General features: G+C 37.2%; 1 protein-coding gene across 2 annotated transcripts in view; it reads right to left on the bottom strand.

Annotated features, from left to right (window-relative positions):
* The window catches only part of DNAJB9 (DnaJ heat shock protein family (Hsp40) member B9), a 748,064-nt gene that overhangs the window by 291,741 nt on the left and 438,305 nt on the right, over positions 1 to 18,018 (bottom strand). The window lies entirely within an intron of this gene.

The raw sequence follows: 18,018 nt of genomic DNA on the forward strand, positions 1-18,018 counted from the left end.
ATGCCTTAACATAATAAAAGCCATTTATGACAAACCCACAGCAAATACTCAATGGAGAAAAGTTGAAAGCTTTCCCACTGAAATCTGAAACAAGACAAGGATGTCCACTCTCACCACTGCTATTCAACATAGGATTGGAAGTCCTAGCCACAGCAATCAAACAAAAGAAATAAAAGACATACAAATTGGAAGAGGTAAAATCCTCACTGTATGCAGATGACATGATACTATACATAGAAAACCCTAAGGACTCAACTTAAAAACTACTCAAACTGATCAACAAATTCAGCAAAGTAGCAGGATATAAGATTAACATGCAGAAATCAGTCGCATTTCTGTGTACTAACAATGAAATATTAGAAAAGTAATACAAAAATGCAATACCTTTTAAAATTGCATCCAAAAAAATCAAATAACTGGGAATACACTGACCAAGGAGGTGAAAGACTTACGTGTTGAGGACTATAAAACATTAATAAGGAAATTAAAGAGGATTCAAAGAAATGGAAAGATATTTCATGCTCCTGGGTTGGAAAAATTAATATTATAAAAATGGCCCAAAGCAATATACAGATTCCATGCAATCCCTATCAAATTACCCATGACATTTTTCACAGAACTAGAACAAACAATTCAAAAATTTACATGGAACTACAAAAGACCCAGAATTGCCAAAGCAACTCTGAGGAACAAAAACCAAGCAGGAGGCATAACTCTCCCAGACTTCAGGTAATACTACAAAGCCACAGTCATTGAGACAGTGTGGTAACGGTACCAAAACAGACAGACCAATGGAACAGAATAGAGAACCCAGAAATAAACCCAGACACCTCTGGTCAATTTACCTCTGACAAAGGAGGCAGGAACATAAAATGCAAAAAAGTCTTTTCAGCAAGTATTGCTGGGAAACCTGGACAGCTGCATGCAAATCAATGAAATTAGAACACACCCTCACAGCATGCACCAAAATAAACTAAAAATGGCTTAAAGACTTAAATATAAGACAAGACACAATTAAACTCCTGGAAGAGACCATAGGCAAAACATTCTCTGACATCAATCTCAGGTCAGTCTCCCAAAGCAATGGAAATAAGAGCAAAAATAAACCAATGGAACCTAATCAAACTGACAAGCTCTTGAACAGAAAAGGAAACCAAGAAGAAAACAAAAAGACAACTTACAGAATGGGAGAAAATAGTTTCAAACAATGCAACAGACAAAGGTTTAATCTCTAAAATATACAAACAACTTATACAACTTAATAGCAAAAAAGCCAATGACCCAATTGAAAAATGGGCAAAAGACTTGAATAGACATTTCTCCAAAGAAGATATACAGACTGTCAACAGCACATGAAAAAATGCTCAACATCACTGATTATTAGAGAAATGCAAATCAAAACTACTACGAGGTACCACCTCACACTAGTCAGAATGGCCATCATTAGTAAGTCCACAAATAACAAATGCTGACGGGGGTGTGGAGAAAACAGAACCCTCCTGCACTGTTGGTGGGAATTTAAATTGGTACAACCACTATGGAAAACACTATGGAGGTACCTTAGAAAACTATACATGGAACTACCACATGACCCAGCAACCCCACTCTTGGGCATATATCCAGACAAAAGTTTCCTTGAAAAATACACATGCACCCGCATGTTCATTGCAGCTCTATTCACAATAGCCAAGACATGGAAACAACCCAAATGTCCATCGACAGAGGATTGGATTAGGAAGATGTGGTATATATACAAAATGGAATACTACTCAGCCATAAAAAGAACAAAATAATGCCATTTGCAGCAACATGGATGGAATTAGAGACTGTCATACTGAGTGAAGTAAGTCAGAAAGAGAAAGACAAAAGCATATGATATCACTTACATCTGGAATCTAATATATGGCACAAAGGAACCTTTCCACAGAAAAGAAAATCATGGACTGGGAGAATAGACTTGTGGTTGCCAAGGGGAAGGGAGTAGGATGGACTGGGAGTTTAGGGTTAGTAGATGAAAATTATTACATTCAGAAGCGATAAGCAATGAGGCCCTGCTTATCCTGCTTATAGCACAGGGAATTATATCCAATCACTTATAATAGAAAATGATGAAAGACAACATGAGAAAAAGAGTGTATATATATACATATGACTGGGTCACTTTGTTGTACTGCAGAAATTGACAGAACAAGGTAAACCAACTACAATAAAAAAATTTAGAAGTTCCCATTGTGGTGCAGCAGAAATTAATCCGACTAGGAACCATGAGGTTGAGGGTTTGATCCCTGGCCTTGCTCAGGGGTTAAAGATCTGGCGTTGCCTTGAGCTGTGGTGCTAGGTCACAGATACAGCTTGGATTCTGCATTGCTGTGGCTGTGATGCAGGCCAGCAGCTGTAGCTCCAATTTGACCCCTAGCTTGGGAATCTCCGTATGCCACAAGTGCGACCCTAAAAGAGCAAAATAAATAAATAAATAAATAAATCCAAATAATAAATCAAAGTGTTTCTTTCTTCCTGTATTTTTTAGAATTCTTTTAACCCAAAGAAGACATACGGAAAACCCACAAAGCAATTAGTAAATGTGAAAAGATGGTTATGAACAATTAGAATCCTTTCTGCTTTCCGTTTTTCATAATTAATTATTGTCACTGATTAATGCCAGGCTGAGACATTCAATATTTCTCTCAAATGGCACATGTATCAGGAAATGAATTAAAGTATAAATCAAAACAGGAGAACCCACAGAATACGCTTGTTAACAACACGACCTGAGTAAAAGGCTCAAATTAAAAGTGTACGTCTCTACTTTGAGGATCCCACTGGGCTCTCTGTGCTCACAAAACTATATATGTGGGGTTACATGCACTCTTTATACTTTCCAAATATATTCCTCACCAATGTAAATACAGTACAGATGAACATAATTTGTGCGACCTGATGCAAAATGAGAATGTGGGGCCCCTTGTTTAAAAAGCAGGGGAAAAAAGTCCGTTTAAAGTACTAAAATATAAATTTTTCCTTTCTTTCCTAAAAAAAATTTAAATTATAGTTGATTTAAAACTGTCAGTTTCTGCTGTACAGCAAAGTAACCCAGTTATATATATACGTATATATACATTCTTTATTTCGTATTATCCTCCATCATGTTCCATCGCAAGAGATCAGATATAGCTCCTCGGGCTCTACAGCAGAAACAAGTTTTCCTTTCTTCTTGCAGTCTTTCTCTCAACTTGTCATATTGCTTAGGTTTTTCCATTTAACATATTTCCTACTTTTTTAAATTAAAACTTTAAATGGAATAAATTTTATCATTCACCTTATATTATACAATGTCATTTGAAATGAAAATATGAGAGAATTTAACTCAGATGCAGTATCACAAAATCATGTAATTCAGAGGCCTTGGTTCGTACAGGTATATGTACTTCATTCTAACGAGAAGAGCAGAAACATTCCACAAATATAATTCACCTGGTTTTATCTTCTTAAAATTAATTTTTAATATGTTTAACTATGGTAAAATAAGCTTAAAATGCACCACCTTAACCATTTTTACATGAAGAATTCATTGGTATCAGATACATTCGTATTGTACACCCATCACCACCATCTTTACATTACTCTGGGATATATGCCTGCCCACATTCTACCCACAGGCTACCGTAGGCTGACTGATGGGTAAGGAAGAACTAAAAGAAGAAGTTATTGGAAGAACTACGTTTCCTTTTCATGTCATTATTTTCAGTATAAGTGGTTGGTTGGTGCAAGGAAGTAACAGTAAGAAAAAGCATGAGAGAGCTCCTTGGCTGTTTTACGGAGGTTTTTTTAGAATGCCTCCGTGGTTTTCCTACTGTATTAGAGACAACTCTTGGTTCCACGTGGCGGGGGCTCTGAGGGTGGGTACACACCTCCCACACCTTATTCACAGCTTTAAAATCCTATTTCCTAGTGGCTTTGAGCAATACTTATGGCCCAAATGTTGTGGAATTCCACACCATGTGCAAATAACGCAACAAGGAGCAGTCAGACATGCATATTTTGCATAGTTCTAGTTTCTCCTCCTGTGTTGCATTTTCCCGTAGGCCTTGATTTACAAACCACAAGTGAAAAGACAAAATTATTAAGAATTTTAGATGGCGACAGTAAGACATGTATCCAGGCGCCAAAGCAAGGCCCTGAGTGGCGGCGGGTCAGATGCCCAGGAATCAGGAAAACGGTGTTGCAGACCTGGGAGCATGAATAAAATGCTCTGAATTTTAGTTTAACACTACTCACCCTTTATCTCATCTATCACATTAGTGACGTCTGCAGGTGAGCAGCTGATATCCGCAGCTCAATTCCTTAAACGAGGAAACCATTCAACTGAGTTGGCTCTAACGCTACGGGCGGCAAACATAAACCAAAACCTAGGCGTGAAAACGCGCCAATGTAAGGAAACGCTTAGAAGCAACCAATCACAAACAGCGTACTAGGCTTTGCGGTTTAGCCACGCAAATTCTTTGCGCCTTCAGTGCTTTCACTTTCCCCGCGTCCTTCCCCAGACTTCCATCCAATGCACTTAACCACTTCCCCATTGGCTTATTGGCGCTGCCTTGGCTCAAATAAACTCTTCAAATGTTCAGTACGTTTCAGTTTATCTTTTAACACGCTGATACAGACCAAAGAGGTGCCTGATTAGCCTAACTTCCGTGGCTAATTAGGGCCGGAATGTGAACTAACAGCCTGGCATCCTGACCCCTAGTTAGGTCCTGTCTCACCTTAGCTTCCCCCTCTGAGAAGAGCCATCAGACTGCAAAGGGGTCTACATCTGTCTGTTCTTTGGGGCGTTTTCTGTGCAATCCCAGAGACATTAAAAAGCGTGGATTACGGTAGGTGGAATATGTCAGGGGCAGAGGGTTAAAGGGAAGGGATGATCAGAGACGGGAGGGGTGACCATGTGAAGTCTCCCAGAGGACGGAGGTTTTGAGGGAGGATTCGACGTGAATACTGAGTGGAGGCAAAGCCCATGTGAAGAAGTGTTCTCTCCAAGAAAACCAAGTAAGAAAGAGCAGAGAAATCAGAGCCTGGGAAGGTCACAATTTGCATGCCTGCATGAAAAGTGTCAGCTGAAGATGCTGTATTTGACATAAATTTCTTTAACTTAATCTTACAACCAATCTGCTTAAAGCCATTTCCCTCCATCTTTTAGGTAGTTAAATCAGTGGTCTTTTTCTCCAATCCTTTATTCAAATGATCAAACATCCTATAGATAGAATTAATGCAGGCACACATATATATGACATGTTTCTAAACTCTAGGTTCTATTGGTTTGCTTTGCTTTTGATGAAACAATTTAATAAAACAGAAAAAACATATATACATCAAAAAATCACTAAAGTTCTCTTATAGCACAGCAGGCGAAGGATCCTGTGCTGTCACTGCAGCAGCTTGGGTCACTGCTGTAGCATGGGTTTAATCTCTGACCTAGGAACTTTTACATGCCACAGGCACGCGCCTCCCCCCTCCCCCCCAAAAAAGTCACTGAAAATGCTAAAGTAGATGACACACAAATTAGAAAATAAGATTTAAATATTCTGAGGATACATATCTAATTTCCTCACTAATGCTACCTACTAAAATCACTTATTAGTTACTACTGGCCTATCTTCACTTCCTGTCGCTTGGCTAGAATAAAAACCCCCTTTTTAACTCATCAGATATCTTCTTGATTGTTCAGTGTTTCTTAAACTTGGCTTTTCTACAGAAACTGTAATCACGTTTGCATCTAAAGGCATTTTGGGAGTTCCCGTCGTGGTGCAGTGGTTAACGAATCTGACTAGGAACCATGAGGTTGCAGGTTCGATCCCTGGCCTTGCTCAGTGGGTTAAGGATCCGGCATTGCGGTGAGCTGTGGTGTAGGTCACGGATGCAGCTGAGATCCTGCACTGCTGTGGCTCTGGAGTAGGCCGGCGGCTGGAGCTCCAGTTGGACCCCTAGCCGGGAAACCTACATATGCCGAGGGTGTGGCCCTAGAAAAGGCAAAAAGACAAAATAAAATAAAATTTAAAAATAAAGGCATTTTGGGGGCTTTGATCTGAGGGCATTCTTTCAAGCAAGGAAGATTGCCCGTTCGCTAAGGAAAGAAATCCTCTCATTCAATATTCTCAGAATTTCTTATCATCTATATATAACTGCCAGTATCTCACTCACCTTGAAAGAAATCATGGCACATCAATACAAGCAGAACAAAACCCCTGTGATTATGTTTTCCCTGGGTAAAAAGAAGTGTAGCCCCTTCTTTACCTATACTGTGTTTCTTCTTTTTTCCCTTGTGATATTTAAAAAAAAAAAAAGATTTCATTTGCTACTTCTACTCTGATATTAGAAACACAATAACTCATTATTGTCAAAACATATTTTTAAACCCCTGATAATAGAAAATAATCTGGTAAAGTGATTTCTTCTGCCAGTGACCTGTCACACAGTGAGAACTTATCTGTGTGGGTAGAGGGTGAGGTAAAGCGGTGAAGAGCCCCAAGAGGAGGTGAGGGTGGGTGTTCATGTGAATTCCCTGGGGGTAATATCTCTTCTAGTCCTTAACTTTTTTCCCCCATAACCTAACACTGTCTGGCAAATAGTAGAAAAAACCCCAGGTCAGCTTTGCTGTTTGCAGAGTCAAACAGTGAAGCTTGACATTCTTCGATGTTTGACTCTGAAAATGGAATGTTGAAAGCGATTAGGTAAATTAATCCTGAGTTTAAGACAAAGAGAAATCCATTCTCTGTCATTGCTCTTAGTGTGAATTTAAGCATGACGTTATTTTTAGCGGCTCTGTTTTTAAGAAGACAAATAACCAGATTGTTGAAGAGCTGAAATACGCAAATATTTCACCTGAGCCACTCAAGCAGGTATTGAGATGATCCATTTGTCATCAGCACACACAGGAAGATAAGTGGATTGCCAGGAGCAAAACTGCCTCTTCCACCCTGCTATGCCCCATTTTTTTGAATACTTAGTGACACAGATTGTGTCTTTCAATCTGCTCGTAACCACACAACTATAAATAACATGGTCTCCCTCAGGCGTCCTTCGAACAATAAAAAGAAGTTTCCGAGAATAATAATACTAAAAGTCAATGGACTATATTAATACAGTATAAAAACAAAGTTGTTGCCTGACAATCTGGTGGTATGGTGTAGAGATACACTGAAAATTCTTAACTAGAAGAGATTTTTATATTACCTCAAGAAATCTCAATTTCTCTGAACCTGGAACTTTGAATGAATAAAGGCAGTCTTTTACAAGTTTTATGAAGAAAGAGACATAATCTTCCAACTCCAAAGTGTAAAAAAAATAAATGAAACAAAATTTGTGAGTAATGATAATTTTGGCAATTTGAGCCCTAGAGTAGAGATTTACCAGGACTGGAGCAATGTTTTGCAAAATATGCCTTTATCACATAAAAAATGCCGATTCTTATGTTCCATACAGATTTATTAAATCAGAATATTTGGATGTGGACAGAACTGCATATCTGGCAAGGCTCCCACGTAATTCTTCAATATACTGAAGTTTGAGAACCACTAGTCTAGAGTTTACTAGTTAGTTTCCAGATAGCATTTCAGGATTGCATGGTGAACTAGTGAATTACATGTCCACCTGACATGCACAAATGCAAATTCAGTCAAGGAGAATTATCCACATAGATGCTTGTCTTTATTAGGCTACTTTTTATTATAAAGTGATATCAACTCTCTCTGTTACTCAGTTGATTGCTGAATATGTCTTTAAGAAGCCACTTCAAAATTCTGTACTTTTTAATCATGCCAAATCCATAGCATTATATTTCTTGCTGTATTATTTATATAAAAAGATCAGTCATAAGTGACTAGATATAGTGTGACTGGGTCACTTTGCTGTTCAGTAGAAAATCGACAGAACACCGTAAACCAGCTAAAATGCAAAAAATAAAAATCATTAAAAAAAAAATTCAACCATAGAATATGTGTGAGTAGTTAACTAAAGGATATTCAGTTTATCTCTCCCAATTTGCATTCCACATTATCCTCAAGTCAAACCAGACTGCTAGGCCAGAACAGAACTATTTCTAAAAAACTGCACTGATTGCTCTGTGGCATGTCATTAGCAAGCTCCCTCTGGAATATGTGTCGGGAAGATATGGTTTGGGACTTTGTTCAGTACATCCCAGTATTTATCTATTACAAAGACCTTGCTTAGCAAGGAAAACAATAGCTCTGCCTTAGCCATAAATTTTCTTGTATCTCTCTTTGCTTCGGTTGCTTGGATTAGTAAGTATGAAGTATCTCATATAATAAGTTTTATGATAAACCTTAATTCTAGCTGATATTTCCCCTTCTTAATTTCTTTTGGACTTTTTTTCATCTACTTTAATCTTTATTTTGCTTGCCATGCTTTGTGTCTGAGGCTTCTTGATCATTTTTAGAATAATCAAGGCCATAAATAAGCCTTTATTATACTAATGATCAAAATTGCATAGTCATAACAATTCAAAATCCCACTGGATAGAATTTCCATTGTACGGATTTTACTTTCAACCTTCTAAGTAAAAATCTCTACTGTATAAATTCAACATTTAACATTGCATTTATAAGAAAAAAAATTTATCTTCAGTAAGATTTGACGGAGAATGGCTTGGGCAATCATGGGGTATACTGAATTGTCCATTATGGGAGGTAATCTAGAATAAACTAAGTAAGGAGTTCCCATTGCAGCTCAGCAGAAACGAATCTGACTAGCATCCATGAGGACGCAGGTTTGATCCCTGACCTTGCTCAGTGGGTTAAGGATCTGGTGTTGCCATGAGCTGTGGTGTCGGTCACAGACACAGCTTGGATCCCACGTTGCTGTGGCTATGGTGTAGGCCAGAAGCTACAACTATAATTCAACCCAGAGGCTGGGAACTTCCATATCCCGCAGGTGCAGTACTAAAAAGACAAAAAGAATAAAGAAAGAAAGAAAAAGCTAAGTGACTACTCAGCAAGAATACCACAGAAGGATTTTGATGTCAGATAAAACATTGGATATCTAGAGTCTATTCCACCTTCAAAATCCTTAAAATTATTGCTTTAAAGAGTACATAGCATTATCAGGAAAAAAAAAAAAAAGAATCAGCAAAATAAGAGGAACATACATTTCTCAGTTAGGAGTACTTAGAAGACTACATAGCCAGGAAGAAAATTGCATTTCTAGGAATAAACGGAATAAAAACTTTCCATATTGTATCTTTTTTTTGGGGGGGGTTTCAACATTAGCAGGCATACACTGCTTGCCTGGGTCCCCAGCTTCTATCTCAAATTGTATGAATGAACAAGCTACAGTGAAGCCTGAGAGTGATTTAGGGACTTAACTTCAGCATTTACTTCATATTTCTTCTGATAAAACTTTTTTTAAATGTATAATCTTTAGTGCCAGGAAATCAATTAACTTAAAAAATAGCCAACTCTGCCAATAACCAGTAATATGATTATAACCCTTTTGCATCGAGGGCATGAAGAAATTAAGTGATGAAACCCATTCTGCTAAATCCAGCCCTGAGAGAAGGATGCTTCTGTGCAGTGGGCTCTTTTGAAATGAGACATGGAAACAGCAATGAAGGAAAAAGCATCTGAGTAATCGTATGAAGTCTTCCAAGTGGCACTCAGCCCAGAAGACACTTCCGTTCTGTCCAAAGGCACAAAAATCTGAGGAGACCCATCTGACCCCAGCGTTTCAGGACACAATGGGGCTCTCTCCACAAAAGAGCCTTTCTGAAAAGCCAAGATCTGTGTACACTGAAAATAACAATTAAAAATAAAAATGATCATGATATATTGTTCCTGGAGTCTAGGACAGGTATAAGCTTGTAACATAAAATCTAAAGACAGAAATGTTGCAAATGCAAGAGAATGAGAACTCCATGCCATTTCTATACTAATCTGGTATTGAATAGGACCAGACCAGATGTGACAGAGAGAGGTAATTACAATTAAAAAAAAAAATGAGTCTTTCTTTGTGATCTATAGCAGTGGTCAGCAAACTACAGTCCATAAGCCATAGCTGCTGCTCTGCCACCAGTTTTTCTCAAAAAAAAAAAAGAAAAAGAAAAAAGAAAAAAGGAAAAAAATGTTTTATTGGAACTCAGCCACACCATCCTTTAAACCTTGGCTGCTTTCACACTACTGCAGCCTCACTGAGTAGTTGCCGCAGAGATGATGTAGTTCACAAAGCCTAAAATATTTTCTATCTGCCTCTTCACTGAAAAAAGTCTGATGGCACTTGATCTACAGTGTAGTCAAGGTTTTATGAATGTGCTTCCTTTCCAACTATGTTTTTAATAATTCTTTGCAAAATAGTTGTAGAAGAAAAGACTCCTGCTTTTTGTATCCCTGGTGATACCTCAATTTACCCCTCTTCCCTGAATGACAGTTTTCACTGTTACAATTATTCAACATTTTAAACTAACATTTCCTCATCTTCTAGTATTTAGCATTACTAATGAGAAGTCGACTAGGATTATAGGTGCTGTGTAAATAAATTATTTTTCCTCCTGACTTGCACCTCAAATTTCATTTTTATTCTGGGTATTTTCCAGTTTGAGGATATTATTTTTGTGTGGTTTTATCATTCTGTATCCCAGTGCACAATGAGTGTGCATTTTCAACATTTTAAGGTCTTCTCTGTTATTAAAAACTTGCAGCCATTGTTTTGGAATACTGATTTTTTTTATACCCTTTTTTCTCTTCCTTAATTCACTACGTGTATTGTAGTTTGTTACCGTCATTCTGTTTTCCTTGTTCCATAACTTCTCCTTTACATTTCTTTTTCTTTTTTTTCTTTTTAGGGCCACACCTGTGACAGGTAAGTTCCCTGGGGCTAGAGGTCAAACTGGAGCTGTAGTTGCTGTCCTATGCCTCAGCCACAGCAGTGCTAGATTCAAGCTGCATCTGCAACCTATTCTGCAGGCTGATACAACACCAGATCCTTAACCCACTGAGCAAGGCCAGGGATTGAACTCGCATCCTAAGGAATGCTAAGCTGGGTTCTTAACCTGCTGAGCCACAGTAGTAACTCTGTCTCTTACATTCTTTTTAATCTCAATGTCTTTCTATGTTAAATCTAAGATACTTCACAATCATATCCTGATGGATCTGAAAAAGAATGGATGTGTGTATAAGCATAACTGAATCACTTTGTTGAACAGCAGAAATTATCACAACATTGTAAATCAACTATACTTCAATAAAACTAAGAAGTGAAAAAAAATGTTCTCTCTTTACCTGCGTACCTATTAAAGTATATATATATATGTGTGTGTGTGTGTGTGTGTGTGTGTGTGTGTAAATATATATTTTTTTATTTACAGGATTTTGAATTAGTCACTCCTTAACTATGTCTTTTCTTGCTTTATGCTTTCAGTTGTTATTTTTTATAAATACGATTTCTACCGTACCTCTGAATTTAGTAATCAAATATTTCAGTTATCTTTAAATAGTCCTTTTATTTTGATTTTATATGCATAAATTATTTTTCCACTAATTCATCTGACAGCAATCTTCCTTGATTTGACTTACCTATTTTGGAGTATTGGTTTGTAGGCTCATCTTGAGAAGTGATGAGTCATTGCCATTGTCATTGTTGTTATTACAGATTTACTCCCTCTCTGCACACCCATTCTTTTCTAGGAGTTTGGGGGTCTCCCCACCCAGAATCCCCTATGCAGAAGTAGGTCTATTATGGTAACCTGGAACCTCTGATTCACAGTGGGCTCAAGGAAATTTATATCCTGCCACAGAAGCAAAAACAACTGACGACAAGGCTGGTCACTTTTTTCTATTTCCATAGGTACTCAACTTCATATCAGCCACACCCCAGGCAATTACAACTTTCAGACTTCTTTGAGAACCCAGTTTCATGCCATGAGCTAGCTCTAGCCCTTTTACCTTGCTTGATACACAGTTAGACACTATTGCCCCACAAGAGATAAACTCTTCCTAATTCCAGGCCCAAAGTCCCATCTTGCTTGATGCTTATTTTTGTTTCTTTTTGTTTTGTTTTTCATTTCTAGTTTGTGGAAATATCTTTCCTTGGAGAACTGATATATCTTTAAAATTTTCATTTTCAATGCTTCGTCTATTACTGTATGTTTTTGTTGCAAAAACAGAGAAATTCAAACCATAAATTTTACTATACTATTTTGAAAAAAATGGAAGAGTAAACATGGAACTTAGATAATCAGACTGAAAAAGTAAAGGATCTACATTTATGACCTAGAAATTCTACTCCTAGATTTATACTCAACAGATAGGCCAAAATATATTCACCAAAAGACACGTACTAAAATATTGAGATGCATACTGTTTATAATAGCTCCAAACTAGAAGCTATCTAAACGCCCATCAACTGTAGAATAGACTAATAAGTCACGGCAGTGTCACATAGTGTGGGATATTACTTAGTACTGAGGATGGATAATCTGCAACTAGTCATAATAACTTCAGTAAACTTTACAAGTAAGATGGCAAGAGAAAGAAGACATCAAAAAAGTACTTTCTATAGAATTTCATTACATCAAAGCTAGAATGTACCTATAGGGTTAGAGGTCAGGACAGCAGTTACCCTTGTTAGAGGATTAGTGACAGGAAAAGATACCGGCTTCCAGAGATGCTGACAATGTTTCTTGTCCCAGGCACTGACTATAGAGGTGTGTTTAGCTTGAGAAAATTCATCAAGTTACACACCTATGTGACATGTTATGAAATACATTATACTACAATGAAAAAGTTTTTGAAATACATGATAGGCCTTCGCCAGTTGAATGAAGTTTTTCAAACTCCATTCCTAAATCCCTAAGGATCCATGGGCCTCAGGGCTTGTTCTTGCTCTCAATTAATTTTATGTTTGGTTTGGTTTTAATGTCTCAAGAGGACATGGTTTTCCACATTCACAGCTTTAGAGGAGGAATAATTTTATCTTCAGGAAATCAATCTATGATATAACTGTAAAAATTCTTTTTAACTCCTTAATTGGTAGAATAGATCTACTGAGAGATTATAAAAAAAAATTACATCCATAGAGAACTTTAAAAATTGAATAGAACTTGAAATTCCTAACAGATTCTTATCTTTTTATCTTTGTAAGCCCTTGATGCTGTGCTTCATCGTAGCTTCCTTCCATGAGTTTTAACCAGCCTTCTAACTAGGTCCTGGCAGAGAAGAAGAAAGAATCATGATGTTACTTATTGGTCCAACATCGCCAATCTCACTGAATAGATTACACTGATAACTGGGTTCCTACCTCATTCTCATACCCTGCTGGGTTTCCTAGCTCTTTTATAGCAAATCAATGTCTATATGCTAGAACTCTTGTCAGTTACTTGTTCCCACAGATGGCTAGAATCTTAGATTCTGACTGAAATTGTTAAGAGTAGTGTTGTATTAATCATTCTTCTCATTGATGTATCTTACCTTTTTATAAATCCATTATAGCCCCAAAGAGAGAAGTTCCTACTGAATCACTGAACGTGGTCCACACAACTTTCGACTGCATCCAATTTTGTCCAACATGTTCTGAAGTCTTCTATTACTGTGCCTGTTTTCCTACAAGCCTATCATTAAGAAGGCAAATAAGCCATCGAATAATTTGTTACTCAAGAACTGCCAAGCAGTTATCTTAAGTCTGGGTTATGTTATCAGAACCCAAGTGAACATATTAAATGATTTCCCCTAAGCCTATAGAGTCCTGGTGTATTGTGTTCCATGCAGAGAGATGTAAAAACACCATCTATAAACCAAGGACTACCCTCCCCCCCATCAAGAAAACAAAACTTCATATCAGCCAATTTCAGCCTTCCTTAGCCAAGAACATTCTGAAGTCTTTTGGCTGAATCCTTCTCCTTAAATTTTTTATTCCAAACCAAGAATCATCTGATGCCATGTAAGTCCAGACTCTTCTTTGAGTCTGGGCTTAAATTGTCTTTTATATTTAGACTCTAGTTAATCGCTAGAATATGTAATCACTAGCCATCCATTCTTCATCAAACTCAATATCTGCTTGACATTAGAAGTCTGACAAATTTTCAGTCCTGGTCTGATTTGAGCCCTGGTTTATATAAGAGCCATCTGTTTTGAAAGATCTTGTTCAGGGTAAGAAGCCATGATCACTGCAGACATTCTCATGATCACTGCAGACATAAGAAACTGATCATGACACTCTCAAAGGGCATAAATGTAGCTTCCTGATACATCCTCATAGAGCAATTCAAGTAGAGCCAATTAATTGATGGGAGTGTTTCATGAGAGATAAAATGTTTTGAAACTCAATCCCCGCACAAGTTTCAGTTTAATTAACCATAGCCTACTTTCACTCAAAAACATGGGGAAAAGTTTGGCTTATACATAAGTCAATAAATTAATTACTAATATAGATATAATCTTTTTTCTCCCTAACCTTCCCTATTTCTAATTCCTCACATGACCCTAATTCTTATCACATATACATCCTTTAATATTTCTTTTATGAATTTATTTATCCCCTTCTTAGTTTATGATTTGTTTTCTTGAGTTTGGCATCCTGCCACATGGTAAAACCATGAAGGGCAACAGTATTCTGGGAAACAGGTAATCAAGTATACCTGGTCAGTTATTTTCTGAGGACTTCTGGCTATACCAGCATCTGACAACATATCATTAGTGATCCATTCTACCTGGGTTTTTTTAATCATTATACCTCCTACATTTTTGGAAGTATAATGATCACTGCTACCCCCTCTCTCTATCCACTGGTTTCTGCTTATACTATATTTAAACAATTAAAACAATTACGCCTTATAGACAGAAACAAGCTTAACAGAAGAAATAGAATATCTATGCATGTCCATACCTTCTCACTTCTTTTGTCTTCACTTCTCTTTCACAAGGCCACTGAATGAAATGTACTGTGATATGACTTTTCATTTTTTTATAGTCCATGAACTTAACTGTTAATACTTTTACTAGCCATAAATATTTTACTTGCACTATTTTCCTTCTCTGCAAAATTCCTTGGCTGTTACTGGCTTAGGTATTCAGCAGAGAGTTCCTGGATTAAAGTAACTGCCTGAGGGTAACTCCAAATCTCATCCTAGAAGAAAATAATAATTCTCTTAAGTTAAAAAAAAAAAAAATTTAAATCTTCTGAAGGACGTTAGAGAGGAACTCTGTCCTAAACCAAAACATAAAACAAAACAGAATACCAGCAGGAAACTCACTCTGTGACAATATTCATCTCTGCCTGTGACTTTACACTCTCCCGTGAGATCTGACACTCTCCCCTCTGGAACCCCGTACAGGTGACAGCAAGAAAGGAGGAACTAATGGTATGAGAAGAGCTTCCTTCATCTTCCCCTCATTTCCTAAGAGGTCATTTCCCAGAAGGAAATGAAGGTCCTCCATAAAAGTTGGCACCGTCCATACACTGCAGGATCCAGAAACTATCACCATCAGTTTTCTGGGCTCTGGAAGAGTCTTTGGCTTCTCCCACTTATGAACTCATGCTTTGAAGTGCAAATTAAAACTAAGAAGCCTTAACTTCCAGTATAGAGCCTGTCACTCAAAGACACTTCTGATAGCCTTTAGGAGCCTGAACTAATCTCACACCAAGATAGAAGACTGAATTTCTAAGTAATTTGCAAAGGAAAATATAACTTTAAGGGACCCAGAATGATGTCTTTTATTAATTTGCCATATGGACTCAGAACGTGTCATGCAATTCTGCAATACCATTCTGCAGAATGAGCTTTGCTTTTGCAGGCCCAGAATAATTTTCAGTACAAAGTCACTGATAAAGCTAAAGTATATATTTCTTACAGTTTGGGGCATCACAGATAGGTTTTCCAATTATTTTTTAGTTTCAAATAGATTGGCAAATTTCCCTGTAGCTCATCTGAGTCTAATCATATAATTATGTTCCCTTTAATTGAAAATGAGTAGCTAAAAAGTTTGGACTAAAAAAAAAAATAGTAAGCCTCTGATGGTGAAAGTTTTCTCAAATATTCCAAGCAAGACTTCCAATGTGATTTTTCTCTGATCTTGAGCCAAAAATTATACGAAATGAGGTGAGGTAAAGCAAGATACAAAGAAAAATTGAGTATAACTTATTAAGTACAGCTTAGTGTTTAGAAACCTAGAATTTAATGTTCAATTTCCAGCCTTAAATAACAAACTAAATAGCATTTCTAAGAACTGGGTATTTGCAAAATGTAAATAATAATGGTAATACTTCTGTTGGGTATTAGATCTCCACTCCAACATCCTTTTAGTGGGTTTTCTTCCTCTGGAAATCCTGAAATAGAAAAACAGTATTTTCCATACTCCCTTAGAACTAGGTTCTGCATGCAAGATTGGTTCCACCAGTGCTACGTACTTAAGCAAGTTTGAAAGAGAAGATGAGGCAAAGACCACCTATTTACTGCTTTTGGCTCTGGAAAACAAGCTCATGGGTGGGCAGATTTTGTTTTCCACTGCAGTCATGTCCTAGTATGTGGTTTATGGAACCAGCAGGCATCTGTGGAAGGCCTGCTACAGACTTTACCCTCCAGCATTCAGTTACTAGTGTCATGTGTCTTGCAGGGGAAGTTGTTTCATTGGTGGCTTGTTCACGTGGTTTCCTGACCTGTAGATTGCAGCTCTGGCCATGAAACTGCACAGTTGTTAACTGGGAGATACTGTGGCAGCCTGTGATTTTGCTGGAAGTAGGAGATCAACTTGCACGTAATTTTTGGCCATTTGTGTATCTTTGTTTACAAACTGCCATGTCTTTTGCCTTTTTGTTTTACTGGGTTTTCACCTTTGTACTCTCTTATATTAAGGTATAATTGACAGGCACTGCACTAAGGTGCTCAGCTTAATGAGTTCTGACCCATGTACCCACATGTATAATCATCAATCCACTTAAGATAAAGAATGTTTCCAACATCATGGGAAAACTTCCATCTCCTCCCATTAACTAAATCCACACTCCCTCAAAAGTAAGCACTTTCTGATTCTTAACACATTAGGTTTCAACTTTTGATTGTTCTTGGACTTCAATAAAATGTTGCTGTGTAGACTAAACTCTTTCATATCTGGCTTTTTTCACAGGATTAGTCCATATTGAAACCCATCCAGGTTGTTGCCTGAATCATTAGGTTGTTTTTTTGTTTTTTGCTTTTGTCTTTTTAGGGCCACATGTGAGGCATATGGAGGTTCCCGACCTACACACTACAGTTCAAGGCAACGCCAGATCCTAACCCACTGAGCAAGGCCAGGGATTGAACCCACAACCTCATAGTTCCTAGTTGGATTCATTTCCGCTGAGTCATGATGGGAACTCCTTATTAGGCCGTTCTTTAAAAAAATAAAATAAAAAACATTCCTGGGGAGTATACCAAAGGAATAACCTTCATATAAGTAACCACAATACGTTTATCCTCTCTCCTATAAACAGACGTTGGGTTGTTGCAACTCTTGGCTTATTATGAATGAAGATGCTAATAATTTTCTTTGTACCATTATTTTGTAGACTTATGTTTTCATTTCTCTTGGGTCAATTTCTAGGGGTAAAATGCAGACTCATCGGGTAGAGTATATTGAATGTTATAAGAAATCACCAATTTCCCAAACCAGTTGAACCATTTTGTACTCTTACCAATGTACGAGAGCTCTATTTCTCCAAATAGAGGGAAACACTTAAAGAGTTGTCAATTTTCAATATTAGCTATTCTTGCTTTGTAAAATAGTATATAGTTTTAATTTGCATTTTCATTTGTTAATTGGCTACTCGTATATACTTTCGTGAAATGGATGTTAAAGTATTTTGCCAATTTTTAAATTGAGTTCTTAATATTTTTATTGTTTATTTTAGTAGGTCTTTATATAGTCTATCTAAAAGTTTTTCTCAGATCTGTGGGCTAAGAATGTATTTTTTCCTAGACTAGAGCTTTCCAATCATCTTACAATGTTGCTTTAAGTAGAATTTGTAATGTTTACAGAAATCCACTTTACC

This window comes from Sus scrofa, chromosome 18 (assembly GCF_054392235.1).
Source record: "Sus scrofa isolate SSC_HxYL_T2T_F1_AM1 chromosome 18, Sscrofa_HxYL_maternal_Yorkshire_Landrace_v2.0, whole genome shotgun sequence".
NCBI lineage: Eukaryota > Metazoa > Chordata > Mammalia > Artiodactyla > Suidae > Sus > Sus scrofa.